The sequence below is a fragment of the Microcaecilia unicolor genome, chromosome 5 (genome assembly GCF_901765095.1).
Source record: "Microcaecilia unicolor chromosome 5, aMicUni1.1, whole genome shotgun sequence".
Lineage (NCBI taxonomy): Eukaryota > Metazoa > Chordata > Amphibia > Gymnophiona > Siphonopidae > Microcaecilia > Microcaecilia unicolor.
This window is the reverse complement of record NC_044035.1, coordinates 353,247,732-353,275,036: the sequence shown is the minus strand read 5'-3', so window position 1 is coordinate 353,275,036 and position 27,305 is coordinate 353,247,732.

Genomic DNA, 27,305 nt, shown 5'->3' with positions numbered 1-27,305 from the left:
GGTCCCAGCTGCCTTGAGATCATTGACAAGTTCCCCCCTTGTAGTTGTAGGCTGATTTCTAACCTTCCTCATGATCAAGGATACCCCACGAGGTGAGATTTTGCGTGGAGCCCCAGATCTTTGTCGATTGACAGTCATTTTGTACTTCTTCCATTTTCTTACTATGGCACCAACAGTTGTCTCCTTCTCGCCCAGCGTCTTACTGATGGTTTTGTAGCCCATTCCAGCCTTGTGCAGGTGTATGATCTTGTCCCTGACATCCTTAGACAGCTCCTTGCTCTTGGCCATTTTGTAGAGGTTAGAGTCTGACTGATTCACTGAGTCTGTGGACAGGTGTCTTTCATACAGGTGACCATTGCCGACAGCTGTCTGTCATGCAGGTAACGAGTTGATTTGGAGCATCTACCTGGTCTGTAGGGGCCAGATCTCTTACTGGTTGGTGGGGGATCAAATACTTATTTCCCTCTGCAGAATGCAAATAAATTCATATACTTTCCACAATGTGATTTTCCGGATTTAATTTGTGATGTGCTATCTCTCACTGTTACCAATAACCTACCCTTCAATTATGGGCTGCTCATGTCTTTGTCAGTGGGCAAACTTACAAAATCAGCAAGGGATCAAATACTTATTTCCCCCACTGTATATACCCGCTATACTATTTAATATGGTAGTGCAGCCCTTAGCTTCTCTGCTTAGGCAAATCAGCTGTTTTGGAGGCTAGATAGGGATGGGGCTGGAGTGTGGTCAGGGCAGGGTGGAATGGGGCATTGGTGGAGCAACACCTGTGTCTGCAGTAAAGGGAAAGGAGGGGCACTTTTTGGTGCAACTGCACACTAGTAGCTGTTATTGATGGTAATATGCACATTGAATACACTCCCCCCCCCCCAAAAAAAAAAAATCAAAATAATGCACCATAATCAAACAGATAAGTCTTCAGGAAGGCCTTGAAGACTTATCTGTTTGACAAGTAGTTAGGTATTATGTCAACAGTTTCATAGCACCCATGTAACTGATTTCTTCTTCCTATAACATTGGCAACCGTGACACCCTAACCCAACCTCTCATTCCACTTAACCTATATAACAAGCAACAACTTGGCCGCAGCTTTACTATAACGGCAAGGCTGTATTCAAGCAAAACAACAGCGAAGCAGGATACTCGAGCCACTGTAAGCTCCGAGAAGCTTTAAGTAATGTACCCAGTCTGTTGCCGATCCATGCATTAAAACTGTACCCAAGGCGCTCCCGTCATGCAGTAAGGTGTGCCCAACCCAATGGCAGCGAACCCACCTGCACCAGACATAGCTTGCATGAATTAGCGCTACTCCACTCGCCCAGGCTCGGGTATTCCCGCCCTCCAAGGTGCCACACGCACAAAATAGAAAACTTTAAGCAAAGCAAAGGGTGGGTAGGAGGTTAGGGAGCTCTTCTTCGTGTCGTCGAGGGCAAAAGAGGGATCATCTACTGAACTTGCGGACTTTTAAGCCCCTGGCTAAAGTCCCCTCCTTTCCCATCAGGAAGCCTGGCTTTGGCGCGACAGCTGCTTTCTGGCCACCAGACTTCCCTGATGCTTTGCGGCAACTCCACATCGCCAAGAGTGGGGTCCTTTCTGCCCCAAAGAGGCCACTAGACCACCAGGGCATGATAAGGTAGGGGAGGGAATGTGGGTAGAGGGTAGGCAACTCCAAATGTACCTCCTCAGCTTACACAGGTTGGTTTAGTACACCTCTACCAAGTTCAAGGAAGGCAAATTTAGATTTGTCAAGGTATAAATCGCATGAAATCCCCTCGTCCACAGGTGCAGCACAGAGTTGTTGATAATAGGAATAAAATATTTGTCAGATGTCCTTATCTGTGTTAACCTGGGCCCCCTGTTTTGTTAGCATATAGTCAAAATTTTTGAGTGGCCCCTTCGTTACTATTAGTCAAGACCTCAGTCGGCCTGCCTTCTTCCCATGACGATATAACATATCTATAACAGATCTGGGACTTAAGGGCCTGCTGATACAGGAGTTCGTTTAATGCTGTCTGAAGCTCGAAAACTTTGTTTACGCTCTGTAGTATGTGTCTGACAAAACCACTGGCGCGTTGCACAGAGTTGGCGGCTTAACTAGAGTTATCTCCTGGTCCCTAGCCTTCCTAATGTAATGAGTATAGCTGATTATCTCCCCCTCAATACTGCTTTCGCTGTTTCCCAGTAAAGGATCAGGACATCTACATTAAGGGTTTTACAGTCTTTCCAACAAGTAAGGATCCTAATGTCAAAAACTGGATCCTTGTACAGTTCCATGGGGAAGACCCAGCGTGTTCCCTGTGGTGTGGTCCTACTCGGACACCATTCCATCCACACCCAAGCATGGTCGGAGATAGTATAAGGTCCTATGTCCGCCTTACTTTACTGACCCAAATAGCTGCCTTGATATCAACAGAAAGGTGGGTGGAGGCTGGAAAAAGATTTGGAGGGAGGGAAATATATAGAAGGGGATGACTTTCTTTGGAGGGGTCAAGTCAAGGTGACTGTGTGGTGTGGGGGTGGGGAAGGGGCGTGGCTATTGACGCCCTCTTTTTGTCACGGCTCCCCCCCCAGTAACTCCAGGGAAGACCAACACCACTCAGTAATTCCTATATAATTGGGGGGGGGGGGATTACACCTCCATATCACCTTTCTTTCCCCTCTCCCTTCATCCAGTATCTCTGTTTCTCCTCCTCTCCCATTCCAGTATCTTCTGTCCAGGGCCGCCGAGAGAGTGGGCCGGGCCTGGGGCAAGGCCGCCCACGGGGCCCCACCCCTGAGGTCATCGTCGCCGCCCCCTCCTTCCACCACAGGGCCGGGCCACCCTGAATTCAAATCATAGCGCCTCACCTCGACCTCGCTCTGTATGAAAGAAGCGCAGCAGCGACAGTCTGCAGATCGCCTCCCTTTGGGCCTTCCCTCTCTGTGTCCCGCCCTCACGCAAGTTACATCAGACGAGGGCGGGACACAGGGAGGGAAGGCCCGAAGGAAGGCGATCTGCAGACTGCCACTGCTGCGCTTCTTTCACACTGAGCGAGGTCGAGGTGAGGCGCTATGATTTGAATTCAGGGGGGCCCGGCCCGGTGGTGCATGGAGGGGGGCGGGTGGAGGGGACTGCGGCGCCAGGCCCCCCTTGGAGGCCCGGGCCCGGGGAATTTTGTTCCCCCTGCCCCCCCCTCTCAGCGGCCCTGCTTCTGTCCCCCAACTCCCTGGTCCGACATCTTTTGTTCCCCACTATCCTAGCTACCTTCACCACTGTCTTTTCCTGGGACCTGCAACAGTGGCAAAGACAGAAAAGACACATAGGGCCATTAACTCTCTGTGCACCCCCGCTGATTCTGCTTGTTCTGCCTCTCCAAAACAGGAAGTCTGTGTCAGAGAGGGCGGGAGGCGATGGACTTGCACGTGTATTTTGGTTATTATTATTATTTTTTTTGCCATTACCACACATCCTGGGAAGCAGAAGGTAGGGGTTAGGGTAAGGGGGTGGGAAGGTCACAGCTGGGACCAGGGAGGCTTAGCCTCTCCAAGCCTCTTAAACAGGGCACCTATGGGCAGAAAAGATATCAGTTCTGGTTTTACGCAGATGATATTCAAACTTTGTTACTAATAAAAAGCTGGGTCAGATATTTCTGCTGTGACACTGTGCATGGTTCTCTAAAATGATCAAGATTCAAGCTGGAGTGGGGCTTCTGCCTTGGCTCCTTAGGGGCTTCTCATGGCTGCAGGTGGCACACGTAGCTTCAGTAAAGGGGATTTGCACAATTTTAGATAGATGTGTGAACATTACATGTTTTGCTGCTATGGATGGGGACTTATATAGTCAGTGGCCAACTGCTAAACATGAAATATGAAAGTGCCAGACCCCTAAGAGAAAAACTACATTGCGTTCAAGGTCTGCACTCTGGTTCATAAGATCATACACGGTGAAGCTCCGGGGTATACGTCAAGCCTTATAGACCTACCAACCAGGAATTCTACTAGATTATCACGTACGTTGCTGAACCTCCACTACCCCAGCTGCAAAGGTCTAAAATATAAATTAACATATGCTTCCAGTTTCTCCTATATAAGCACGCAAATATGGAATGAATTACCGAAATCCATAAAAACAACACAGGACATAAAACAATTCCGAAAATGACTGAAAACCAACCTATTTAAAAAGGCATACCACAAAGATCCTTTCTAAACACCAGTAATAAATTTCCACCAGAACTACACAAGACGTAACCTTTAATTTTCTGATTGTTTCAAACTAATCTATTCACGATTGAAGTTTATTATTTCTGACTGTTCAAGCTGATTTATCACGATTGAAGTTTAGTCTTATACCTTTCATTTCTCATCACGAAAACGAATTTTCTTCACCTGGATATTCAACCCATTCTGTCATCTCCATCTTAACTATGTATTTCTCTATTCCGGAATTGGTGATCACCATTACGGAAAAATGTAAGCCACATTGAGCCTGCAAATAGGTGGGAAAATGTGGAATATAAATGCTACAAATAAATAAATATACAAAAGTGTAAATTGGAGCACAGCATTGTGACTAGGTGGTCATATTTATTAAAATTCTTGATATCCTGCAGTTTCTGGGTACAGGTCACAGTGACTAATAATAAATCATAAGTACACAAGTAATGCCACACTGGGAAAAGACCAAGGGTCCATCGAGCCCAGCATCCTGTCCACGACAGCGGCCAATCCAGGCCAAGGGCACCTGGCAAGCTTCCCAAATGTACAAACATTCTATACATGTTATTCCTAGAATTATGGATTTTTCCCAAGTCCATTTAGTAGCGGTTCATGGACTTGTCCTTTAGGAAACCGTCTAACCCCTTTTTAAACTCTGCCATGCTAACCGCCTCCACCACGTTCTCCGGCAACGAATTCCAGAGTTTAATTACACGTTGGGTGAAGAAATATTTTCTCCGATTTGTTTTAAATTTACTACACTGTAGTTTCATCGCATGCCCCCTAGTCCTAGTATTTTTGGAAAGCGTGAACAGACGCTTCACATCCACCTGTTCCACTCCACTCATTATTTTACATACCCCTATCATATCTCCCCTCAGCCGTCACTTCTCCAAGCTGAAAAGCCCTAGCCTCCTTAGTCTTTCTTCATAGGGAAGTCGTCCCATCCCCGCTATCATTTTAGTCGCCCTTCGCTGCACCTTTTCCAATTCCACTAAATCTTTCTTGAGATGCGGCGACCAGAATCGTAATATAAAATTGTAATATAAAAATGGAAAAGAATGCCAATAAACGACAGGAAAGAGAAAAGTCAGATAAAGGGTAGATGTGGATACATACCAGTCACGTTTCACCGATTAGATATCAAAGACAAAGGTCTCTTACATCACAAATTGGGAATCAAAACTTTACATTAAGAATGGAGTATTTTTAAAGTGACTAATCTGGCTAGATAATTCTGATCACTGTAATCACTCTGGCTGCATAATTCAAGACTTTACTGTATCCCCTTTAATGAGGACTTAGAGAATTGCAGTAGTCCACATGAAAGCCAACCAGTCCATGCATACTGTAACTATCTTAGGGTCGTCTTGGTCTATATAAGATCTGCCATCTTACTCTGTAAAGTTCAGTAAAATCTTTTTTACGAGTTGCTACAACCTGAGGCAAAACTGAGAATGAAAGATTAAACATTTCAAACTTGCTAGCAAGGGGTTGACCTTCTAAAACTGGAAGAATGAACAGAACATACAGTGAAACCTTTCTTGGCCCATAAAAATTCAATTTTCCCGGGATTCAGTAAAAGGTGGTTCTCACATATCCAAGTAGAAATGATTCAAACATTGATTCCAACCAGAAACGTTTCATCTGGGTATGTCAATGGGTTAGATTAAATTGAGGTAGCATCTTCCCCATAAAAGCGAAATAAATATTAAATAACTAATGAAATAGTAAGACTTCTTGAAGGATTCTTGGGGGGTTGGAAACGTTATCTCCATAAATAACTCTCCACATTTGACAGTAAAGGAAAGAGCTAAATGAAGCTAAGACTTTCTGAGTAAGTCCCATTTCACTTAAGTGGGCCAAGAATACCTCATAATCAGCCACATCAAAGGCTGCAGCAGTTCAAGTCATCAAAAAGCAAGAGCAAAACCGTTTACATCCCAAAGCTGGGGCAGAAACCAAAAATGCCAGGGATTAAGAGAAGCAGGACTGGAAAAAATTGTTTAGCTGTGAAACTTCTACTTTCTCAATCACTTTCCCAAGGAACGCAAGATTTTCAGATCAGTTTTAATCTAGAAAAGTTTTTTAAATAGAGTGAGCTGCCTGTGCCTGAAGTGGGAATCAAACTCAGTTCCTCAGAACCAAAGTCCACCACCCTAACCACTAGGCCACTCCTCCACTGTTGCTACTATTTGAGATTCTACATGGAATGTTGCTATTCCACTAGCAATATTCCATGTAGAAGTCGGCCCTTGCAGATCACCACGTGGCCGCACAGGCTTCTGCTTCTGTGAGTCTGACGTCCTGCACGTATGTGCAGGACGTCAGACTCACAGAAACAGAAGCCTGCACAGCCTTCTACATGGAATGTTGCTAGTGGAATAGTAACATTCCATGTAGAATCTCCAATAGTATCTATTTTATTTTTGTTACATTTGTACCCTGCGCTTTCCCACTCATGGCAGGCTCAATGTGGCAATGGAGGGTTAAGTGACTTGCCCAGAGTCACAAGGAGCTGCCTGTGCCTGAAGTGGGAATCCAACTCAGTTTCCCAGGACCAAAGTCCACCACCCTAACCACTAGGCCACTCCTCCACTTGTCTGTAAAGAGTTTTTTTTTTTTTTTTTTACTGACTTTGAGTTATTTTTAGGGTGACTTTCAATGTGGACAAAAGCGGAGATTTGGGTATTATAAATCTCTGTTGTTCACTGCTGCAGCCTCTCAGAAAACTCAGAGGCAGTTACCCGGCTGCTCTGCGGTGCTTATTGGTGCTAGAAAATCACCATCCAGTGAACGGGGGAATTTAATGCCGGCTGAGTGATAGTGTAGGTGACTTGTGTAAATAACTCCCCCATGCACTTTTTCACTGTCTCATCCATGAGTATGAGTAGAAGGCTCCCTATTGTGCCTGAAATAGTCTCAGGCTCCAAAAGTAGGCAGGCTAAGGAAAATATTTTCACAATGCCTGTGTTTAGCTCCTGTGAAATATTCCATTTTCATTCTGCAGCTGATGAAAGAGAAATACACAGGAGGCTGGAATTTATTCCTGGCGGGCCCCTCTGGTAACCAAACAGTGTGAGGGCTTGTCCTACTGAATGAATATTGGCACTATTCAGTGGCTTTTACACTCGGACGGTGCCCTGCTGAAACAGTCATTCACAGTGCGGGCCTCACCCAGGGCTGGTCGGCCATGTGGCACGGAGCCCTCATTGTTGGGAGATAGGGGGACTTATGAAAGGCCTGGTCTGTGCGTTCCTGGCGTCTCCTGCACACTGTGAAGTGTGGTCTCGCTCTGCGGTCAGCTACCCTGCAGAAAATGTTTTCCTGAACATATCCCACATGCCACACTTTCTCTCATTGACTGATCAGGCGAGGGGAGGGGAGGGAGCTCACTCGCAAGTGCAGTGTGAAAAAGAAAGCTCAGAATTAGTGGTGAGAGCAAAAGGTATTAGGATACATAAGTGATCGTTCAGGCCCCTTGCTTGCGTGTTTGATATACGCTGCTTGTAACCAGTCTTGCGTACACATTATTCAGCGTCTAATGCTCAAATATTGTGTTTACCGTTCGCGGTAGCAGCTACTGATAATCCTACGCAAATGTACGACGAGTTGACTAGTATTAAAATGAGCGTTCCGTGCGATGTGTAGACGTTTCTATGCAACGCACAGAAAGAAGCGCCTACCTTTAACGTTCAAAATGTTCCGGCAGGTCTGGCGCTGTCGTTGCGTGAGGGCGACTTCTCGGTAGAGCAGTCTGCTTGCATTTAATAGTATCTGCACATGTGTGTTAAATGAGCCATGTGTGTGTATTATATGTGCGTGTTCCGCACGTAACAGTAGTGTGAAAAAGTTGTCGTGGAACATTTGTTAACAGAATCTGCACGTGTGTGAAATGTGCTATGTGTGTATGCCCGCATGTAACGCTGTTGCTACAGTCGTGGAAAGCTATGGCGCGGTCGTTGCCCTTTTTTCCCTGGGCATGCGTATAATATCGACGCTTACTGTTGTACGCTTGTGCTAGGCACTTTGCCTACCGAGCCACCTGCAGAATTTCCATGCATCTCATTTGCATCTGATTTCCTTTGAGCATCGATTGCTGTTTCAAAATTGGCAAGTTCAACCGCGGGTATAAATGCATATGGTACTTAGCGGCGACCTTTGAGCATCGGGCCCTCAGTCTTTCCCCACCCCCTTGTTATCTTTCAAGGCCCTAGAGCAGTGGTTCTCAACCCAGTCCTCAGGGCACACCTAGGCCAATCGGGTTTTCAGGATATCCGCAATGAATATGCATGAGATAAATTTGCATACCAAGGAAGTAGTGCATGCAAATCTATCCCCATGCATATTCAATAAGGATAGCCTAAAACTTGCTGTGTGTGCCCCAAGGATTGGGTTGAGAAGCTCTGCTCTAGAGTCCCTCCACAGAGATTTTGATCATTAAACTAATGATCGCCTTTTCCAAAATATCTTATAAATACGCATAGTTGTACATAATCCCCCAAATCCTGTACAGGTTGTCCATATTTGAGCATGAATCTCAGATGTGCATATAGTCAATTAGATGCTAGCAATCAATTATAGCCACGTTTTTAACCCTTCCAGTGCAAGGCACAAGGTAGCTCAGTGAGTAAGATAATAGGGAGAAAACTCAAAAGTGTAAGATTCAATTTGACGCATGGTAAAAGGAAACTGAGCCCATCCAACTGAACACCAAACACCAAAAACTAAGGGTATTGGACACCCTAAGTGAAGCATTAATCATCTGCCCTACCCCATGCTCTCCTCCAGCATTTCTCCTTCCTTACTCCTCCCCCCCTTGAAGTCAGCATCTCCTCCTCCCTACAACCCTCTTTGGCTGTTCAGCATATCTCTCCTTCCCTTCCCCCCCCCCCCCCCCACCAAGGTGTCTAGGATCTCTCCCCTCCCAACTTTGAAGGTGTCTAGCATTTCTCCTCTCACCACTTCCAAGGTGTCCAGCATCTCCCCCCCTTTCCTTCCCCCTACCATTGCTACTGCCACCCCCACTATACTATCACCATATGAGCCCAAACAAAATACAGGCTTCAGGATGGGGAGGGGGAGCCGATGCAGCAGTGCAGCTTTTTCAGCACCCCATAACAGGCACTGAACAGATGCTTTATCCACCTAGTGGTAAGGCCAGCCCCGAACACATCTCTCACACAATCTGCCATATGGAAGGCAAAAACCATTAGGAGTTAAAGAGGGAGGGCTTTCTGAGCGGTTAACGAGCCTTGTGCAACACTCTCAGAATAGAGTGCTTTAGACCTCTCCTGGGTCTCCAGTGTCTGCAGACATTCATTGTAGATATCGTGAAAACCTGTCTGGTGGTTGGGGTCACCAGGCCATGGCTGAGAAGTCTCACTCCAGTCTGTGGTGACACAGTTCCCTGCACAGGGACACTACAAAAACTGCCCACGTGGTGCATTACTGGAGCTTTCCCCAAGGGTTCGGCAGTAGGTACTAGCAGGGAAGATTCTCACTCCCATGGCAAAGCCTTTGGAGACATTCCACTCTCACTTTCAGCTTCCTGAGAGCCCAAAGTTCCTCTACCTGCAGAAGTGGGGCCGAGGCGCTAATGAAGGTTATTCTGCAGAGTTGGCACAGCCTGTGACTGAAGCCCAGAGGGACTAGATACCAATCTTAAATTTAGGACATTCAGGGGTAAACTCTCAAAAGATCACTGAAATCTAGGAGCCCAGGTGAGGTGAATTATGCACTAATTCTGTATTTACGTGCTGAATTTTAGGAGCAAGCATTTACGCTAGCTCAATGTCTGGTTAAATGCTCGCATCTAACTGTAGGCAGTTAGGTGTGTAAATAATAGTATTCTAGAACCCGCATGTGGAACAGCCTGAAATGCCCCCAGCCCACCCAAACCCCTCCCAGGTCCACTCTGTCCCTTGCAGTTAAGCCCTGACCCTCCTATGCCCCTCCCAGGTTCTCACCCCCTGACCTGCCCATCCCCGCCCAGGTCTATGCTCCCTTGAAGTTACAACCTGACCCTCCCAAACCCCTCCCAGGTCTATGCCCCCTTGCAGTTACGCCCCTGCCCCTCCTAGATCCACAGCCCCTTGCAGTTATGCCCTCGACCTGCCCATCCCCTCCCAGGTCCATGCTCCCTTGAAGTTATGCATAGGCGCCCGGTATAAGAGGCTTGGACAGGCTAAGCCTCCCCTGCTGTGCTCTGAGAGGTTTAAATTGTTGATTTACCTCCATCCTCACAGCAGGAGCTGCAGTGAAAGCCCTCTAGCCTTGTGAATCAGTTGTAGAAATTGGTTTATGGTTTGTTTACCTTACTGCTGGGAGGGGGGGGGGGGGTGGCTGGAGGTGTCCTGGGTTGCCAGGGAGATATTTAAGGAGGATGACTTCCTGACCTGCACTGAGAACAGATAGCAGCAGAATCGGACAACCAGACAACAAAGGTAGAAAAGATCATTTTATTTTCATTATAGTGTTTGGAATATGTCCACTTTGAGAATCAGGTGCTCAACATTAAAAGTTTATATTTATTTACTTATTTATGGCATTTTATCCCACATTAAACATGAATTAGGGTGTTTTGTGGCTCTACATGAGAATTGTGATGATATGATCCCTTGTTTCATATTGTTGACGATCTGCATTTTCCGTATGGGTGGTATATTGGTGTATTAGGTTCTGCCCAGTGTAATATTTATGGTACAGTAAGGTTCTGAGTGTGTTTTTGCACAAAGTTGTGCATAGTGTTTTGCAGTTGAGCGATTGCGCTTAGAATATGCTTTGAGCAACCACTTTATTCTTTGACATATGATACATATCTAATATCTAAATTTAATAAAAGGTATTAATTGTGACTTTTATTTTTATTTATTTATTTTTTTTCTGTGTGTTATCAGACAGTTATGGATTTAAGCTCCACCCCTGGCCCCACCCCTAACCCCACCCCCTTTAGCCTCCCCAAACAGTTGGGCCACCGACCGCCTATGAAGTTATGCACCTGAACCATCCATGCCCCTCTTAGGTCTACACCCCATTGCAATCCACACCTTGCTGTTATGCCCCTGATCCTCCTAAGCCCCTCCCAGATCCACACCCCCCTTGAAGCTGTGCACTCTGTGGAATTTGAGTGCACAACTCACAGAAGAGCAGTGTGTGTTTTCTAGCAAAAGAGGTGCTGGTACTCAGGCCACCTTTCAGGGGTGGGGTGATCACTGAGGGACCCACCCCACAATAGCCAAGCCCCCTGCAATCAGTCACAGAATCTCTGACAAGGTAGAATTGGTGTGTAGAGCCTGAGCTCTTTCATTAAAACTTGGGGTCCATGGGTCAATTTTAGTTGACAATGGAAAAGGTGCCGGTACTCAGTACCCCCCAAGTAGCCCCTCAAAAAAAGCCCTGTAGAAGAGTGACTAAAGGCAATTACACACGTAACTGCTAATTGGTGCCAATTAAGGCCAATTACTTATTGAATTAAGTTACGCACGTAGCTGACCTTATTCTATGACTTGTGCATTCAATGTGTGCTCTGGTTGGAAATTTGAGCACACCGATGTATATAGACTTAGAGGGTTCATTGTTCAACACCAGCTCAAAACACTCTGCAAGCTGCAGTCCTGCCATCTGACAGAGAAAACGAGTTACTGTACACCAGGGGCGTAGCTATGGGGGGCCACGGTGGGGGCCTGAGCCCCCGCAAATTTCATCCGGGCCCCTGGCTTGGCTGGCGGGGGTCCACAACCCCCGCCAGCTAAAGCCTTCTTCAGCGCCGGTCTGCGGCGCAGCCTCGTTCGCTGCCCTGCTCGTCTTTCTTCTTGCTCCTCCTGTGCACGCTGACGCTCCTTTACGTGAAACTGAGAAGAAGCGTCAGCATGCACAGGAGGAGCAAGAAGAAAGAAGAGCAGGGCAGCGAATGCGAAGAAGGCTTCGGCTGGCGGGGGTTGGGGACCCCCGTCGGCAAAGGTATTTGTTTTTGCGGGGGGGGGGGGGGGAGCAACGAGGCGGTGAGCGGAAGTGTCAGGGAGGTGAGGGAAAGCGACAAGGAGGCGAGGCGTGGTGGTGGTGGGGGTGGGGCAGCACTCAAAATGTGCCCCCAACCTCAGGCTCTGGCCCCCTCCCACCATGAGGTCTGGCTACGCCCCTGCTTGAAATGAGAGTTACTGGAACCTGGGTATAGACTGTTCTGTCCTGAAGTTGTCAGGCCAGAGAAACACAGAACCTCTGTGGCAGAGAGCATTCAAAACTGTACAGCATTCCTCCCCACCAAACTACGCCTAATGTGAACGAGCCATGGAAGAAGGTTAAAGTTCATGTGTCAGTTACGTGTCTGCATCCCACCCAGCTCGCTACTGCTTGATGTGGTTGGTGTGCTGGAAGCTTTAGTGAGGGTGGGAGCGTGCTGCTTGCCTTTTTTTACAGAGGTGGCGACGGAGAGACTGGCATCTGAGGAGTTCCGTGCCAACTCACCAAAGCTAGGTCCAGCAGTGGCACTGAAGTTGCTGGCAAGAGAAGGAAAAACATGTCGGGGGAAGTGCAACTAGTGCCAAAGCCCCACGGAGGTCTCGCCTACAACCAGCCCAAGATGCCAGATCCTTCTTCTGTCTCATGTGGCTGTCACAGAATGCTGACGCTCCCATCTCCAGCCATCTCTTTTTCATCAGGAAACCAGCATGCTTAACCTCAGCCTCCAGGCTTGCATATCCTCACTGTTTTATTTCTCTGATTATCAGGAGTGATTGAATGCATGCTGGGAGAAGCAGATTACTGAAGGTTTGCAAATATGTTAAAAATCTTCACAGAACCAGAGACCTAAGTACGTAAGTAATGCCATACTGGGACAGACCGAAGATCCATCAATCCCAGCATCCTGTTTCCAACAGTGGCCAATCCAGGTCACAAATACCTGGCAAGATCTCAATACATTTCATGCTGCTTATCCTAGAAATAAGCAGTGGGTTTTCCCCAAGTCATTTTAATAATGGCTTATGGACTTTTCTTTTAGGAAAATATCCAAACCCTTTTTAAACCCTGCTAAGCTAACTGCTTTTACTACATTCTCTGGCAACAAATTCCAGAGTTTAATTACACATTGAGTGAAGAAATATTTTCTCCAATTTGTTTTAAATTTACTACTTTGTAGCTTCATTGCGTGCCCCCTAGTCCTAGTATTTTTGGAAAGAATAAACAAGCGATTCACTTCTACCCTTTCCACTCCACTCATTATTTTATAGACCTCTATCATATTTCCCCTCAGCCACCTTTTCTCCAAGCTGAAGAGCCCTAGCCTCTTCAGCCTTTCCTCATAGAGAAGTTGTCCTATCCCCTTTATTCAGGTTACCATATTTTGTCCCCCAAAAAGGAGGACACATGTCCCGCCCCTTTCACGCCCGCCCCTTTCACTCCGTCCCTGTCACATTTTCCCCTCCCCCCTGTCACACACCCCGTCACTCCCCCTCCCCATCACCCCCCTCCCTTTACCTTACTACTGCCCTGGTGGTCTAGTGACCTCTTTGGGGCAGGAAAGAGCCCCCTCTTTCCTGTCTGGAGCGCAGCCCTGCATGCATCCTTCCTGCTCATGATCTCGGCGCCGATTCAAATTGGCCGCCGAGAGTTGAAATCTCGCGAGGTCACTTCAACTCTCGGCGGCCATTTTGAATCGGCTCCGAGGATCAACAACAGGAAGGATGCATGCAGGGCAGTGCTCCGGGCAGGAAAGAGGGGGCTCTTTCCTGTCCAGCAGGCGGAAGAGGTCACTAGACCACCAGGGCAGTAGTAAGTAAGGGGAGGGGAGGCTAGCAATCTGCCCGTTTTTCCGGATTTCTGGACAAACGGGCAGGCTGGTGGGCGGGCCGTATTTCTGGACAAATGGGCAGGCTAGCGGGGGGCCGTCCCGGCCTGCCCACCAGCCTGCCCGTTTGTCCAGAAATCCGGACAAACGGGCAGATTGGCAAAACCCGCCCAGTTGCCCGGACATGTTCTCAAAAAGAGGACATGTCCGGGTAAATCCGGACATATGGTAGCCCTACCCTTTATCATTTTTGCTGTCCTTCTCTGTACCTTCTTTAATTCCACTATATCTTTTTTTGAAATGCAGTGACCTAAACTCTGGCTGCTTCTATGGCACTGGGTCTCATGCAGACAGTGGCCTGGGTGTCTCTTGAGCAGAGGGTGGCCGGTCTCTTGGATGAGGACCTGAGAATATATAATTTACATGACATGAACAAACTGATAGGGCCCAATATTTAGCTGGCAACAGGCAGCGCTTTTGCTGTCCACCGCCAGTGCTAAACCCGAGCTAAACCCGAATATTTAATGCTGGGCTGATACTGGCAACCGGCATTAAATATCCAGGAGTTTTTTTAACCGCTAAAAAGTTAACCAGTTGAACTGATATTCAATGGTAACTGGTTAATGTTTAGCAGTTAAAGACAGGCCTTCTTTTTAGGAGGCCTGTTTTAACAGCTGAACAGAGCAGGTTAAGCCCTGAATATCCGTGCTTAGGCGCCAATTTGCTACTTAACCAGCTGTGTTTGGCCAGTTAGAACCTAAGAGTTGTCATACTGGGTCGGACCAATGGTCCATTGATAAACTTTGATTGAAAATTATAGAGTAGCTATACTGGATCCCTCTAGCCCAGAATCCTGCTTTCCAAACAGTGGCCAAGCCAGGTCACAAGTACCTGGCAGAAACCCAAATCGTACCAACACTCCATGTAGAACGTCAAAGAATAGCAAGATTCTGGAATCCTAAACAGTAACAAGATTCCATGCAGAATCTGAAAGAGCAGCAACATTCCATGTAGAACCCCCCAAAATAGCAAGATTCTGGAATCCTACAGAGTAATAAGATTCCATGTAGAATCTCAAAGAGTAGCTACATTCCATGTAGAACGCCAAAGAATAGCAGGATTCTGGAATCCTAAAGAGTAACAAGATTCCATGCAGAATCTCACAGAGTAGCAACATTCCATACTACAAATCCCAGGGCAAGCAATTGTTCCCATGTCTGTCTCAATAGCAGACTATGGACTTTTCCTCCAGGAATTTGTCCAAACCATTTTAAAACCCAGATACGCTAACCGTTGTTACTACATCCTACGGAGGATAGGGTTCTTTAGAACTGTTTGTTTCCAATATGATCATTTTCACATTTACTGCTCAAATCCGGAGTGAGTGCACAGGATTTGTAGATTTATTTTATCACCCACTGTTATGTGATTCAAAAAAATGGGGTGTTTGGGGTTGAGGAGGGGGGGGGGGGGTGTGTTTTATGAGGTGTAGGTTTAGCATGTAATTACTTTCCTGGGTGTACCCATAAAGTCATCCTGCTTGAGGGTATGAGCAGTTCCTCTCCCTCCCTCTTCCCCCAGCACTAAACAAGCTTCAATTCACCTTCTGTCTGCAGCTTTTCAAAATGTCTCTTAACAAAACAGCAGACGTAATATTCCTCTCCAAATTCCTCTAATCCACATGTATTTTCTTAGAACATATTTGGGAAAATGATGTGTGCAGTATTGCTTTCAGCACAAACTAATCAATATCTCCAGGGGCCGGAGCCTGGCAAGCCGCCAATCCCAGTTGCCATATGAACAGACAGGCGGCTCCCAGATGCACATGTTTTAGGACACCTGGCCAGCAGAACGAGCTTCCTACCCCCATCCACAGCTCTGAAAGAAAAGGAGAACCGGACGTCAGCCAGTCCGAAAGTCACAAGTGGCTCCTCACGCACATAAAGGGGTAAATTCAATAAAAGATAGATGCCCAAAAACTGGACGCTAAGCATTGTTTCCGAGTCCTCTAACTGAATTGCTGCCAGTGTGTGTGTGTGTGTGTGTGTGTGGGGGGGGGGGATTCTTCAGTATTGTGTTTTCAATCACTAGGGACAGGCAGCTTCCCTGGAGTCCTGCAGAGCTTGCCTGTCCTCAGTACTGAAAATGTGATAGTGAAACATCGCCCCCTACTGGCAAGAGTGTAGGTGGAGGACTCCCACTCAGTTTAGAGGGAAAAGTGGTGCTAAGCTAATATCTTTATATAATAATTGGTTAGTCTGCCTCCCTGGATGGCTGGCTGGCTGGGTTCGTAACCGAAAGCAAATGAACTGACGTCAGCTCGCCTCTAGCGTTCCCTTCTCTCTCAGTGTCCCGCCCTCGCGGAAAGACGAAATGATGTCAGAGGAGGGCGGGACACTGAGAGGGAAGGAAAAGGAAGGCTGGAGGCGACGCGCGCCGAGCCTGCCGCTTTCACCGCTGCGACCTGAGGTAAAATGAAAGGTTTAAAGGCAGGGTGGTAGGAAGGATAAGAGGGCTGTTGTGGGAGACGATGGTGGGCAGGTGAGGGCTGGGGTTCAACTCAACCTTGGGTGCTTAAAAGGGAGGCAGGTGGGGGCTGGGGCGACTCACTGGATAGGGAGGGGAGGGGAATCGCTGGACATCGATGGGATGGGATGGAAGGGGAGAATCGCTCGACATGGACAGGAGAGCAGGGCAGGGGAGAGAGGAGAAATCGCTTAGACGAGAGTCACTGGCCATGGATGGGAGGGGAGGGGAGGGCAGAGGAGAATCGCTGAACATGGATGGGATGGGAGGGGAGAGGAGAATCGCTGGACATGATGGGAGGAGAGAGGAGAATCGCTGGACATGAATGGGATGGGAGGAGAGGGGAGAGGAGAATCGCTGGACATGGATGGGAGGGGAGGGGAGGGCAGAGGAGAATCGCTGGACATGGATGGGAGGGGAGGGGAGGGCAGAGGAGAATCGCTGGACATGGATGGGATGGGAGGGGAGAGGAGAATCGCTGGACATGATGGGAGGAGAGGGGAGGGCAGAGGAGAATCGCTGGACATGGATGGGAGGGGAGGGGAGGGCAGAGGAGAATCGCTGGACATGAATGGGAGGGCAGGAAAGAGAGGAGAAATCGCTTAGACGATAGCCTTCCTAGGGCCCATTTCATTTTTTGTGAAACAGGCTTTTTTGCTTGTTCTATATAAGCAGAGCTACATGTTAAATCCGTTACAGAATACGAGAGTAAGTCCACAGTAATGGGCTAAACTTTAGGGATGACCAGTTACACCCTGACTGTGGCTGGCTTAAATGATGGTACCTTTCATGCACAAGATCGGGTAAGTAAATGCAACTATTCTATGAAGTGTGCACAAGAATAGTCAGAACGCCCTTCCCACATTATTCTATAACTGTGCGCAGGAATAGTCGGAAGGTCCTGATGCACCCATGGGTTAACTTCTGCAGTCGGCGCTAAAAACGAATATTCAATGCCTGGCCATTTCTGGTGACCAGCATCCAATATCCGGTTTGATTTTGAATGGCCGGTCAAGGTCAAACCGGCAAAAGAAAGGACTGCCTTGCACACGGCCAAATATGGCCGCTAAATCTAAGCGACGATGTGACAAAAAGCAGCAGACTGCCAGTTATACCTTTCAGGAAATCTAGACTGCCCCTATTTGACTGACTGTACATTTGTTCTTTAGATTATAAGCTCCTTTGAGCAGGGACTGTCCTTCTATGTTAAATTGTACAGCGCTGCGTAACCCTAGTAGCGCTTTAGAAATGTCAAGTAGTAGTAGTAGTTATATCGCCTGATGTAACTAGCTAGCCGCTAACTGGCAATTTTCAGCGGAACATACCCCACTGAATATCAGCACATAGCCAACTAGGTGGCATTTAACCGGCAAGCTGCAAGCAGTGACTTCTTAAAATCTAATCAAGGCACCTAGAGCTTCCATTTTCACACACAACACGACTAACAGGAACCAGAGTGGGGCAGGGCTGCCAAGAGGGAGGAGGGCAAGGGGGCAAAATTCTCCAGTCCTGTCCTCCAAGGGGAGGGAGGGGGGCAAGGGGGCAAAATTCCCCAGTCCTGTCCTCCAAGGGGAGGGAGGGGGGCAAGGGGGCAAAATTCCCCAGTCCTGTCCTCCAAGGGGAGGGAGGGGGGCAAGGGGGCAAAATTCTCCAGTCCAGTCCTCCAAGGGGAGGGAGGGGGCAAAATTCCCCAGTCCTGTCCTCCAAGGGGAGGGAGGGGGGCAAGGGGGCAAAATTCCCCAGTGCTGTCCTCCAAGGGGAGGGAGAGGGCAAAATTCCCCAGTCCTGTCCTCCAAGGGGAGGGAGGGGGGCAAGGGGGCAAAATTCCCCAGTCCTGTCCTCCAAGGGGAGGGAGGGGGCAAAATTCCCCAGTCCTGTCCTCCAAGGGGAGGGAGGGAGGGGGGCAAGGGGTAAAATTCCCCAGTCCTGTCCTCCAAGGGGAGGGAGGGGGGCAAGGGGGCAAAATTCTCCAGTCCTGTTCTCCAAGGGGAGGGAGGGGGGCAAGGGGGCAAAATTCCCCAGTCCTGTCCTCCAAGGGGAGGGAGGGGGCAAAATTCCCCAGTCCTGTCCTCCAAGGGGAGGGAGGGGGGCAAGGGGGCAAAATTCTCCAGTCCTGTCCTCCAAGGGGAGGGAGGGGGGCAAGGGGGCAAAATTCCCCAGTCCTGGCCTCCAAGGGGAGGGAGGGGGCAAAATTCCCCAGTCCTGTCCTCCAAGGGGAGGGAGGGGGGCAAGGGGGCAAAATTCTCCAGTCCTGTCCTCCAAGGGGAGGGAGGGGGGCTAGGGGGCAAAATTCCCCAGTCCTGTCCTCCAAGGGGAGGGAGGGGGGCAAGGGGGCAAAATTCCCCAGTCCTGTCCTCCAAGGGGAGGGAGGGGGGCAAGGGGGCAAAATTCTCCAGTCCTGTTCTCCAAGGGGAGGGAGGGGGGCAAGGGGGCAAAATTCCCCAGTCCTGTCCTCCAAGGGGAGGGAGGGGGCAAAATTCCCCAGTCCTGTCCTCCCAGGGGAGGGAGGGGGGCAAGGGGGCAAAATTCTCCAGTCCTGTCCTCCAGGGGGGGGGAGGGGGGCAAGGGGGCAAAATTCCCCAGTCCTGGCCTCCAAGGGGAGGGAGGGGGCAAAATTCCCCAGTCCTGTCCTCCAAGGGGAGGGAGGGGGGCAAGGGGGCAAAATTCTCCAGTCCTGTCCTCCAAGGGGAGGGAGGGGGGCTAGGGGGCAAAATTCCCCAGTCCTGTCCTCCAAGGGGAGGGAGGGGGGCAAGGGGGCAAAATTCCCCAGTCCTGTCCTCCAAGGGGAGGGAGGGGGCAAAATTCCCCAGTCCTGTCCTCCAAGGGGAGGGAGGGGGGCAAGGGGGCAAAATTCCCCAGTCCTGTCCTCCAAGGGAGGGAGGGGGCAAAATTCCCCAGTCCTGTCCTCCAAGGGGAGGGAGGGGGGCAAGGGGGCAAAATTCTCCAGTCCTGTCCTCCAAGGGGAGGGAGGGGGGCAAGGGGGCAAAATTCCCCAGTCCTGTCCTCCAAGGGGAGGGAGGGGGGCAAGGGGGCAAAATTCCCCAGTCCTGTCCTCCAAGGGGAGGGAGAGGGGCAAGGGGGCAAAATTCCCCAGTCCTGTCCTCCAAGGGGAGGGAGGGAGGAAGGAAGGGGGGCAAGGGGTAAAATTCCCCAGTCCTGTCCTCCAAGGGGAGGGAGGGGGGCAAGGGGGCAAAATTCCCCAGTCCTGTCCTCCAAGGGGAGGGAGGGGGGCAAGGGGGCAAAATTCTCCAGTCCTGTCCTCCAAGGGGAGGGAGGGGGGCAAGGGGGCAAAATTCCCCAGTCCTGTCCTCCAAGGGGAGGGAGGGGGCAAGGGGGCAAAATTCCCCAGTCCTGTCCTCCAAGGGGAGGGAGGGGGCAAAATTCCCCAGTCCTGTCCTCCAAGGGGAGGGAGGGGGGCAAGGGGGCAAAATTCCCCAGTCCTGTCCTCCAAGGGGAGGGAGGGGGGCAAGGGGGCAAAATTCCCCAGTCCTGTCCTCCAAGGGGAGGGAGGGGGCAAAATTCCCGAGTCCTGTCCTCCAAGGGGAGGGAGGGGGGCAAGGGGGCAAAATTCCCCAGTCCTGTCCTCCAAGGGGAGGGGGGCAAGGGGGCAAAATTCCGCAGTCCTGTCCTCCAAGGGGAGGGAGGGAGGGAGGGGGGCAAGGGGTAAAATTCCCCAGTCCTGTCCTCCAAGGGGAGGGAGGGGGGCAAGGGGGCAAAATTCCCCAGTCATGTCCTCCAAGGGGAGGGAGGGGGACAAGGGGGCAAAATTCCCCAGTCATGTCCTCCAAGGGGAGGGAGGGAGGGAGGGGGGCAAGGGGTAAAATTCCCCAGTCCTGTCCTCCAAGGGGAGGGAGGGGAACAAGGGGGCAAAATTCCCCAGTCCTGTCCTCCAAGGGGAGGGAGGGGGGCAAGGGGGTAAAATTTCCCAGTCCTGTCCTCCAAGGGGAGGGAGGGGAACAAGGGGGCAAAATTCCCCAGTCCTGTCCTCCAAGGGGAGGGAGGGGGGCTAGGGGGCAAAATTCCCCAGTCCTGTCCTCCAAGGGGAGGGAGGGAGGGAGGGGGGCAAGGGGTAAAATTTCCCAGTCCTGTCCTCAAGGGGAGGGAGGGGGGCAAGGGGGCAAAATTCCCCAGTCCTGTCCTCCAAGGGGAGGGAGGGGGACAAGGGGGCAAAATTCCCCAGTCATGTCCTCCAAGGGGAGGGAGGGAGGGAGGGGGGCAAGGGGTAAAATTCCCCAGTCCTGTCCATGGGGAAGGAGGGGGACAAGGGGGCAAAATTCCCCAGTCATGTCCTCCAAGGGGAGCCTGGAGCCCAGGTCTGTCTCTTTCTTGCTCCTGTCGGAACTTGGGTGATTGCACAGAAGCAGGAGAGAGGCAGACCCTGGAGCTGGGCCCCCCCCCCCTGAAGGCCGTGGAAGAGCATATGTGCACTGACGTAGGAAATGGGGGGCGGCAGCGGTGGCTGTGTCCCAAGTAGAGGGGGCAGTGACTGCGTTCAGAGTGGGGGACAGCAGCGGCGTCCCAAGTGAGGGCGAGGGGCGGGGATTGCAGTGGCCCTGCTCTGGGCCCAGCTCTGTCTCTTGGAGATGGGCAAGAAACACATCAGTCAGGCTTTAGACTGTAGCCTTGCAAAGACTGGAGAAAGAGCTGGTTCAAACCCCATCTCTGCCCCTCTGATTGTAGGACCTGGAGCAAGCCACTGAGCTCCATGCAAGTAAAGAGACTCTGTTCTCAGTCTCTCCCTGTAATTCGCAATGTACCTGTCATGGAAAGGGTTGCCTTGAAAATGTCTATAAACACAAATCCATGTCTAGCAAATAATCCCGCCTTGTCATTTTGAGATTTTCAACTAATCCGTGGTTTCAAACTCCCATCTCCACAGAGACATGAAGCCTCATTGAAGCAGGTGGAAAAATTAATCTGCTCACATCTGCACCAGACCTTTGTGTTTGCCAATAAAAAGCTCCACTGCATCTGTCAGCCCCGACCTCTCTCACCATCTTGTCTTCCTGAAGAAAAGAGAATGAAATATCCCTCTGTTCAGTGCTATTTTTACACCTGGGAGGAATCTGATGGGCTACTTAGTCTCTCCTCCCCCTGAAAGGAATGAAACAATTTCTCAGATGAGGCCAGATGTGATAAGGGCTGTTCCTACTTTATAGGTACGGTGTTGGAACATCTGGCCGACAGTTCCTAGACCCAGCCAGATGTGGAAGAACAAACGAACGCTCCTTAATTTGCGCACTGCCTGCCCTGCTTCTCCCGTAACCCCACTTGCCAGATGCACAGTGACCTTGGCTCATGTAATTTGTCGCTTTCCAGGACTAATCAGAATGTTTTAAGGAGCTGAGCTGTACAGAAAGACATGAGCATGGAATCCAGCAATCCTCCGTTTGCAAATGACTTCTGAATTGTATAGTTTGCTTTCTGAGTACTTCGGAGCTGTGCCTGTGGCTAATTACAGTGGCATGGGCAGGTACAAGGAATGGAAGGGGGGAAATGGGACTTGATATACCGCCTTTCTGAGGTTTTTGCAACTACATTCAAAGTGGTTTACATATATTCAGGTACTTATTTTGTACCAGGGGCAATGGAGGGTTAAGTGACTTGCCCAGAATCACAAGGAGCTGCAGTGAGAACTGAACCCAGGTCCCCAGAATCAGAGTCCCCTGCACTAACCACTAAGCTACTCCTCCACTCATTCCACCAATAAGAGCCAACCTCATCAGTGATGTCACAATGGCTTGATTGCCCGATACTTGGCTCACTTCTGATATTGTGATGTCATAAGGGAAAGGGAAATGGGACTTGATACACTGCCTTTCTGAGGTTTTTGCAACTACATTCAAAGTGGTTTACATATATTCAGGTACTTATTTTGTACCAGGGGCAATGGAGGGTTAAGTGACTTGCCCAGAATCAGAAGGAGCTGCAGTGGGAATTGAACCCAGTTCCCCAGAATCAGAGTCCCCTGCACTAACCACTAGGCTACTCCTCCACTAGCAACATTCCATGTAGAAGCCTGCCCTTGCAGATCACCAATGCGTCCGTGCAGGCTTCAGACTCACAGAAACAGAAGCCTGCGCGGCCGCATTGCTGATCTGCAGGGCAGGCTTCTACATGGAATGTTGCTAGTGGAATAGCAACATTCCATGTAGAATCTCAAATAGGGAAAGGGGACTTGACATATTGCCTTTCTGAGGTTTTTGCAACTACATTCAAAGTGGTTTACATATATTCAGGTACTTATTTTGTACCAGGGGCAATGGAGGGTTAAGTGACTTCCCCAGAGTCACAAGGAGCTGCAGTGGGAATCGAACTCAGTTCCCCAGGATCAAAGCCCACTACACTAACCACGGCTACTCCTCCACTCCTGGAAGGGAAAACCAAACAGCAAAGATGGCAAAAACAAAAGCGTGATTACAGGTCCAAGTTCTTTATTAATACCTGACCCGACATGGTCATGTTTCAGCACAATGCCTGCCTCAGGGGTCCTCGTTCACCATTGACAGTCAGTCCCAGCTTCTCTCCTGTCTCCCTCCAGGACTCACTGTCAACAGCAACGAGAACCACCGAGGCAGGCATTGTGCTGAAACACGACCATGTCGGGTCAATTATTATTCATAAAGAACTTGGATTTGTAATCACACCTTTGTTTTTGCTACCTCCACCATTACATAAGAACATAAGAGTAGCCATACTGGGTCAGACCGATGGTCCATCTAGCTTAGTATCCCTGCTTCCAACAGTAGCCAGTCCATGTCACCAGTAACTGGCACAATCCCAAAAAGTAGCAAGATTCCATGCTACTGATCCCAGGGACAGCAGTGATTTCCCACATGTCTATCTCAATAACAGACTATAGACTTTTCCTCCAGGAACTTGTCCAAATATTTTTTTAACCCACATACGCTAACCGCTGTAACTACATAACAAGTTCCAGAGCTTAACTTTTCATTGAGTGAAAAAATATTTCCTCCTATTCATCGTAAAAGTATTACTATGTAACTTCATCATCTTGGTATGTTTTGAAATATTTTTACACGGTTTTCCTATGCATTTTCTGCAGAGCTTTTTCCTCTCTGTTTTGTTGCAGGTACTAGGAATAGCCACTTACTAATTTCATGGAATTAGTTTTATTGTAAAAGGTGTAATGGTTAGAGTCATGGAACCAAATGACCTGAGTTCAAGTCATACCTCTGCTCTGACACAATGGGGCTCATTTTCGAAAGAGATAAATGTACAAAAAGTGTCATAAAGTACCATTTGGACGAAGTGCAAGGAGGAAATGGATGCTAGATAGGTATAAAGGGTGGAGAGGGAGGATAGATGGAGGGCGCTGAAACAAGACAGGAGTGTGAGGTGGAAAGAGAGAAGGTGCTAGCTGGGTAGGGTGGACAGTGTGCCAGGTTGGGGATGAAAGGATAAAGAACATGCTGAGTGGGTGGGAGTCAAGAGATAGAGAGAAGGTGCCGAGTTGATAGGAATGAGTGAAGGTGGGCAATGGTTGGATACAGAAAGAGAAGGAATGGATCTGCGGAATCTTAGCGGAGATTAGGTGGCGACGCTGGTAATTGGGAAACAAAACTGGTGCTGGGCAGACTCCTACGGTTTGCGCCCTGATCGTGGCTGAATAGATATGGATGGGCTGGAGTGTAAATTTTAAGGGGCTTCGACGTTAGCTTCAGAACTTTTAGTACAAGAAGAGTACTGGGCAGACTTCTATGGTCTGTGCCCTGAGAAAGGCAAGGACAAATCAAACTCAGGTATGAAGTATCACATACCATGTAAAATGAGTTTATCTTGTTGGGCAGACTGGATGGACCATACAGATCTTTATCTGCCGTCATTTACTATGTTACCATGTTACTCTTTGGGGTTCTACATGGAATGTTGCTATTAATTGGGATTCCGGAATCTTGTAACTCTTTAGGATTCCAGAATCTTCAGAACTTTTAGTACAAGAACAATGTTGGGCAGACTTCTACGGTCTATGTGTACTCCATGATCGTAACTGAATAGATAGGGATGGGCTGGAGTGTAAATTTTAAGGGGTTTTGACGTTAACTTCAGAACTTTTAGTACAAGAACAGTGGTGGGTGGACTTCTTTGGTCTGTGCCCTGAGAATGACAAAGACAAATCAAACTCGGGTATAAAATATTATATACCATGTAAAATTAGATTATCTTGTTGGGCAGATTGAATGGACTGTATAGGTCTTTATCTGCCGTCATTTACTATGTTACTATGTTAGAGAAGGTGCTGAGTAGGTGATTGACGGGTGGCTGGAGAGTGTGCTGAGCACTGCAGAAAGACGACAACTGGGGTGAAGCTGGCATGCTAGGAAGGGAGAGAGGAGGATGCTGGGTGGGAAGGAGAGGGAAAGCTGAGTGGAGATGTTGGCTAGAGAGTAGGAGGTGTGGAAAGAGACAGGGAAGATGCTCCAGGGTCTGAGAAGGGAGCTCTGTGCTGAAGCCACTGCCATGAGGAGGTGGTGCTGGTGCTGTGGAGCTGCCAGCACCAGTGAAGGTGGAGGTGAGTTACATTCAGGTACGCTGGGTATTTCCCTGTCCCTGAGGAGATGTGAGGGTTAAGTGACTTGCCCCAGGTCACAAGGAAGCAGCAGTGTGATTTGAACTGACCACCTCTGGATGTCAAGACTGGTGCTTTCACCACTAGGCCACTCCTCCTCTGCACAAAACAGAGTTCACAGGCAAGTTTGAGGCGGGATAGGTTGGTGGTGCACAGGCTCTTATTGCCATGTAGGTTTTAATGAGAATCAGGAAACAAATGGGTTTCTTGTGTTAAAATACTCATCAATCCCCATAGCTAATATATCAGTATAATGGTTTACCTGGAATGTGCTGTTTCTGCACCACTGAGGTCTCCCCCTTCCCGCAACCTACAGAATGTGAGGGTGCAGGAAAGTGACGTGGTCCCCTCAGGGTCAAACACACAAATTTTACAGGGGTGAGGTGTGGATCTCAGAATCTTCTGCTCAAAGCATTACATGTTACAGCCAGCCCTGAGCAGGCAGCATTTTATGAAGTATGTGTGACTGCATCGCTCCCAGACCATGGAAGGGACTGAGGTTCAGATGTTGCATGATTTGTGGCTTTCTTCCACTGCCCTCAGGCCCCCCCAGACAAAGCTTTCATCTGCTCACAAGCATTCCCTTCCATTTCCTTTCGCTCTGAACCTTCTGCTCCCCCTTTATTTCAATGGGAAACCTTAGACTATCGGCAGGTTGGAAGCTTGCCTTCAAGGGATCAGTGTACGCTTCATTTGGAATACGTTTCAGAATCAAGAGGCCTGAAAGCACGGAAAGTTCTCTGAAAATTAAGAACAAATTATCTTGTAAACAGAACAATCAGGTCTATGATCCCCAGAAGCTTAGCCAGCGGTGGGAGGCAGGGCTGGTGGTTGGGAGGTGGGGATACTGCTGGGCAGACTTATACGGTCTGTGCCAGAGCCGGTGGTGGGTGGCGGGTTGGGTGGTGGGGATAGTGCTGGGCAGACTTATACGGTCTGTGCCCTGAAAAAGACAGGTACAAATCAAGGTAAGGTATACAGAAAAATGTTGGGCAGACTGGGTGGACCATGCAGGTCTTTTTCTGCCGTCATCTACTATGTTACTATGATGCCTTCAGCACCAGGAATACTAGAGACGGACCTCTATTCTTGCCCCCCCCCCCCCCCACACACACACACATGCTTTCAGTTTTTCACTGCACCATTCAATGCATCTTTGTTTAAATGATCTCCCCCCCCCCCCCCCCCCCCCCCCCCCCCCCCCCCCCCCACCAAAGCCATTCACCTCCACAGACTGCAATGGCATCACAGGCCCTACAGATTCATCGGTCAGTGGATTGAGAGCTATGTCACGCCCTCTCTGCCCTTTCTTTGTCTATCTATATCCCTCCCTCCCCCTACCTCAAGGAGCAGAGCAATATAATATTTCTTCCCCAACTTCTACTAGGTTTTTGTTTTTTTTTTATTATTTTACGTTATAACCTTTCCCATGGTGGCCTCAAAGCTCTGAAAGTGAACTAAAGGGTAATAAGAAAGATATCTGCTTTGTGTGATCTCATCACCTAGGCAAGAAGACTACAAAGTTAAGCTGAGTCTAAACTGAAGACTAGCAGTCAATCAAAGAGATTTGGTTAGCATCTTAGAGAATGCACGCTATGAAAAGTGATTCCACCTTCTTCCAGGGTGATGAATATACCACAGTATGAAAACCAACATCCAGGCTATTGAGTACATCAGAGATTTTTCAACCTTTTTTGCCTCACAGCAACACTTACACAGCAGTAATGTTGTCAAGGCACACACCCCCACACATGGTCCAGCATTTTACCACCTCCCCACCCCCACACATGGTCCAGCATTTTACCACCTCCCCACCCCTACATATGGTCCAGCATTTTACCACCTTCCCACCCCCACACATGGTCCAGCATTTTACCACCTTCCCACCCCCACACATGATCCAGCATTTTACCTTCTTCCCACCTCCCCACCCCCACCCATGGTCCAGCATTTTACCTTCTCTTCCACCCACACCCTCACAGTCCAGCATTTACCTTCTTTTCCTTCCCCACCCTCACATATAGTTCAGCATCTACCTTCCCTTCCCCCTACCTCCACCGTCACAAAAATAGTCCCACATCTTTCCCTCCTGTCCCCTCTCCAGCTGGCAACCAGGTATCTCCCTTTGCCTCTCTTGAACTCACTCCCCCCCCCCCCCCCCCCCCCATGTACCTTTTAAAAGTGTTC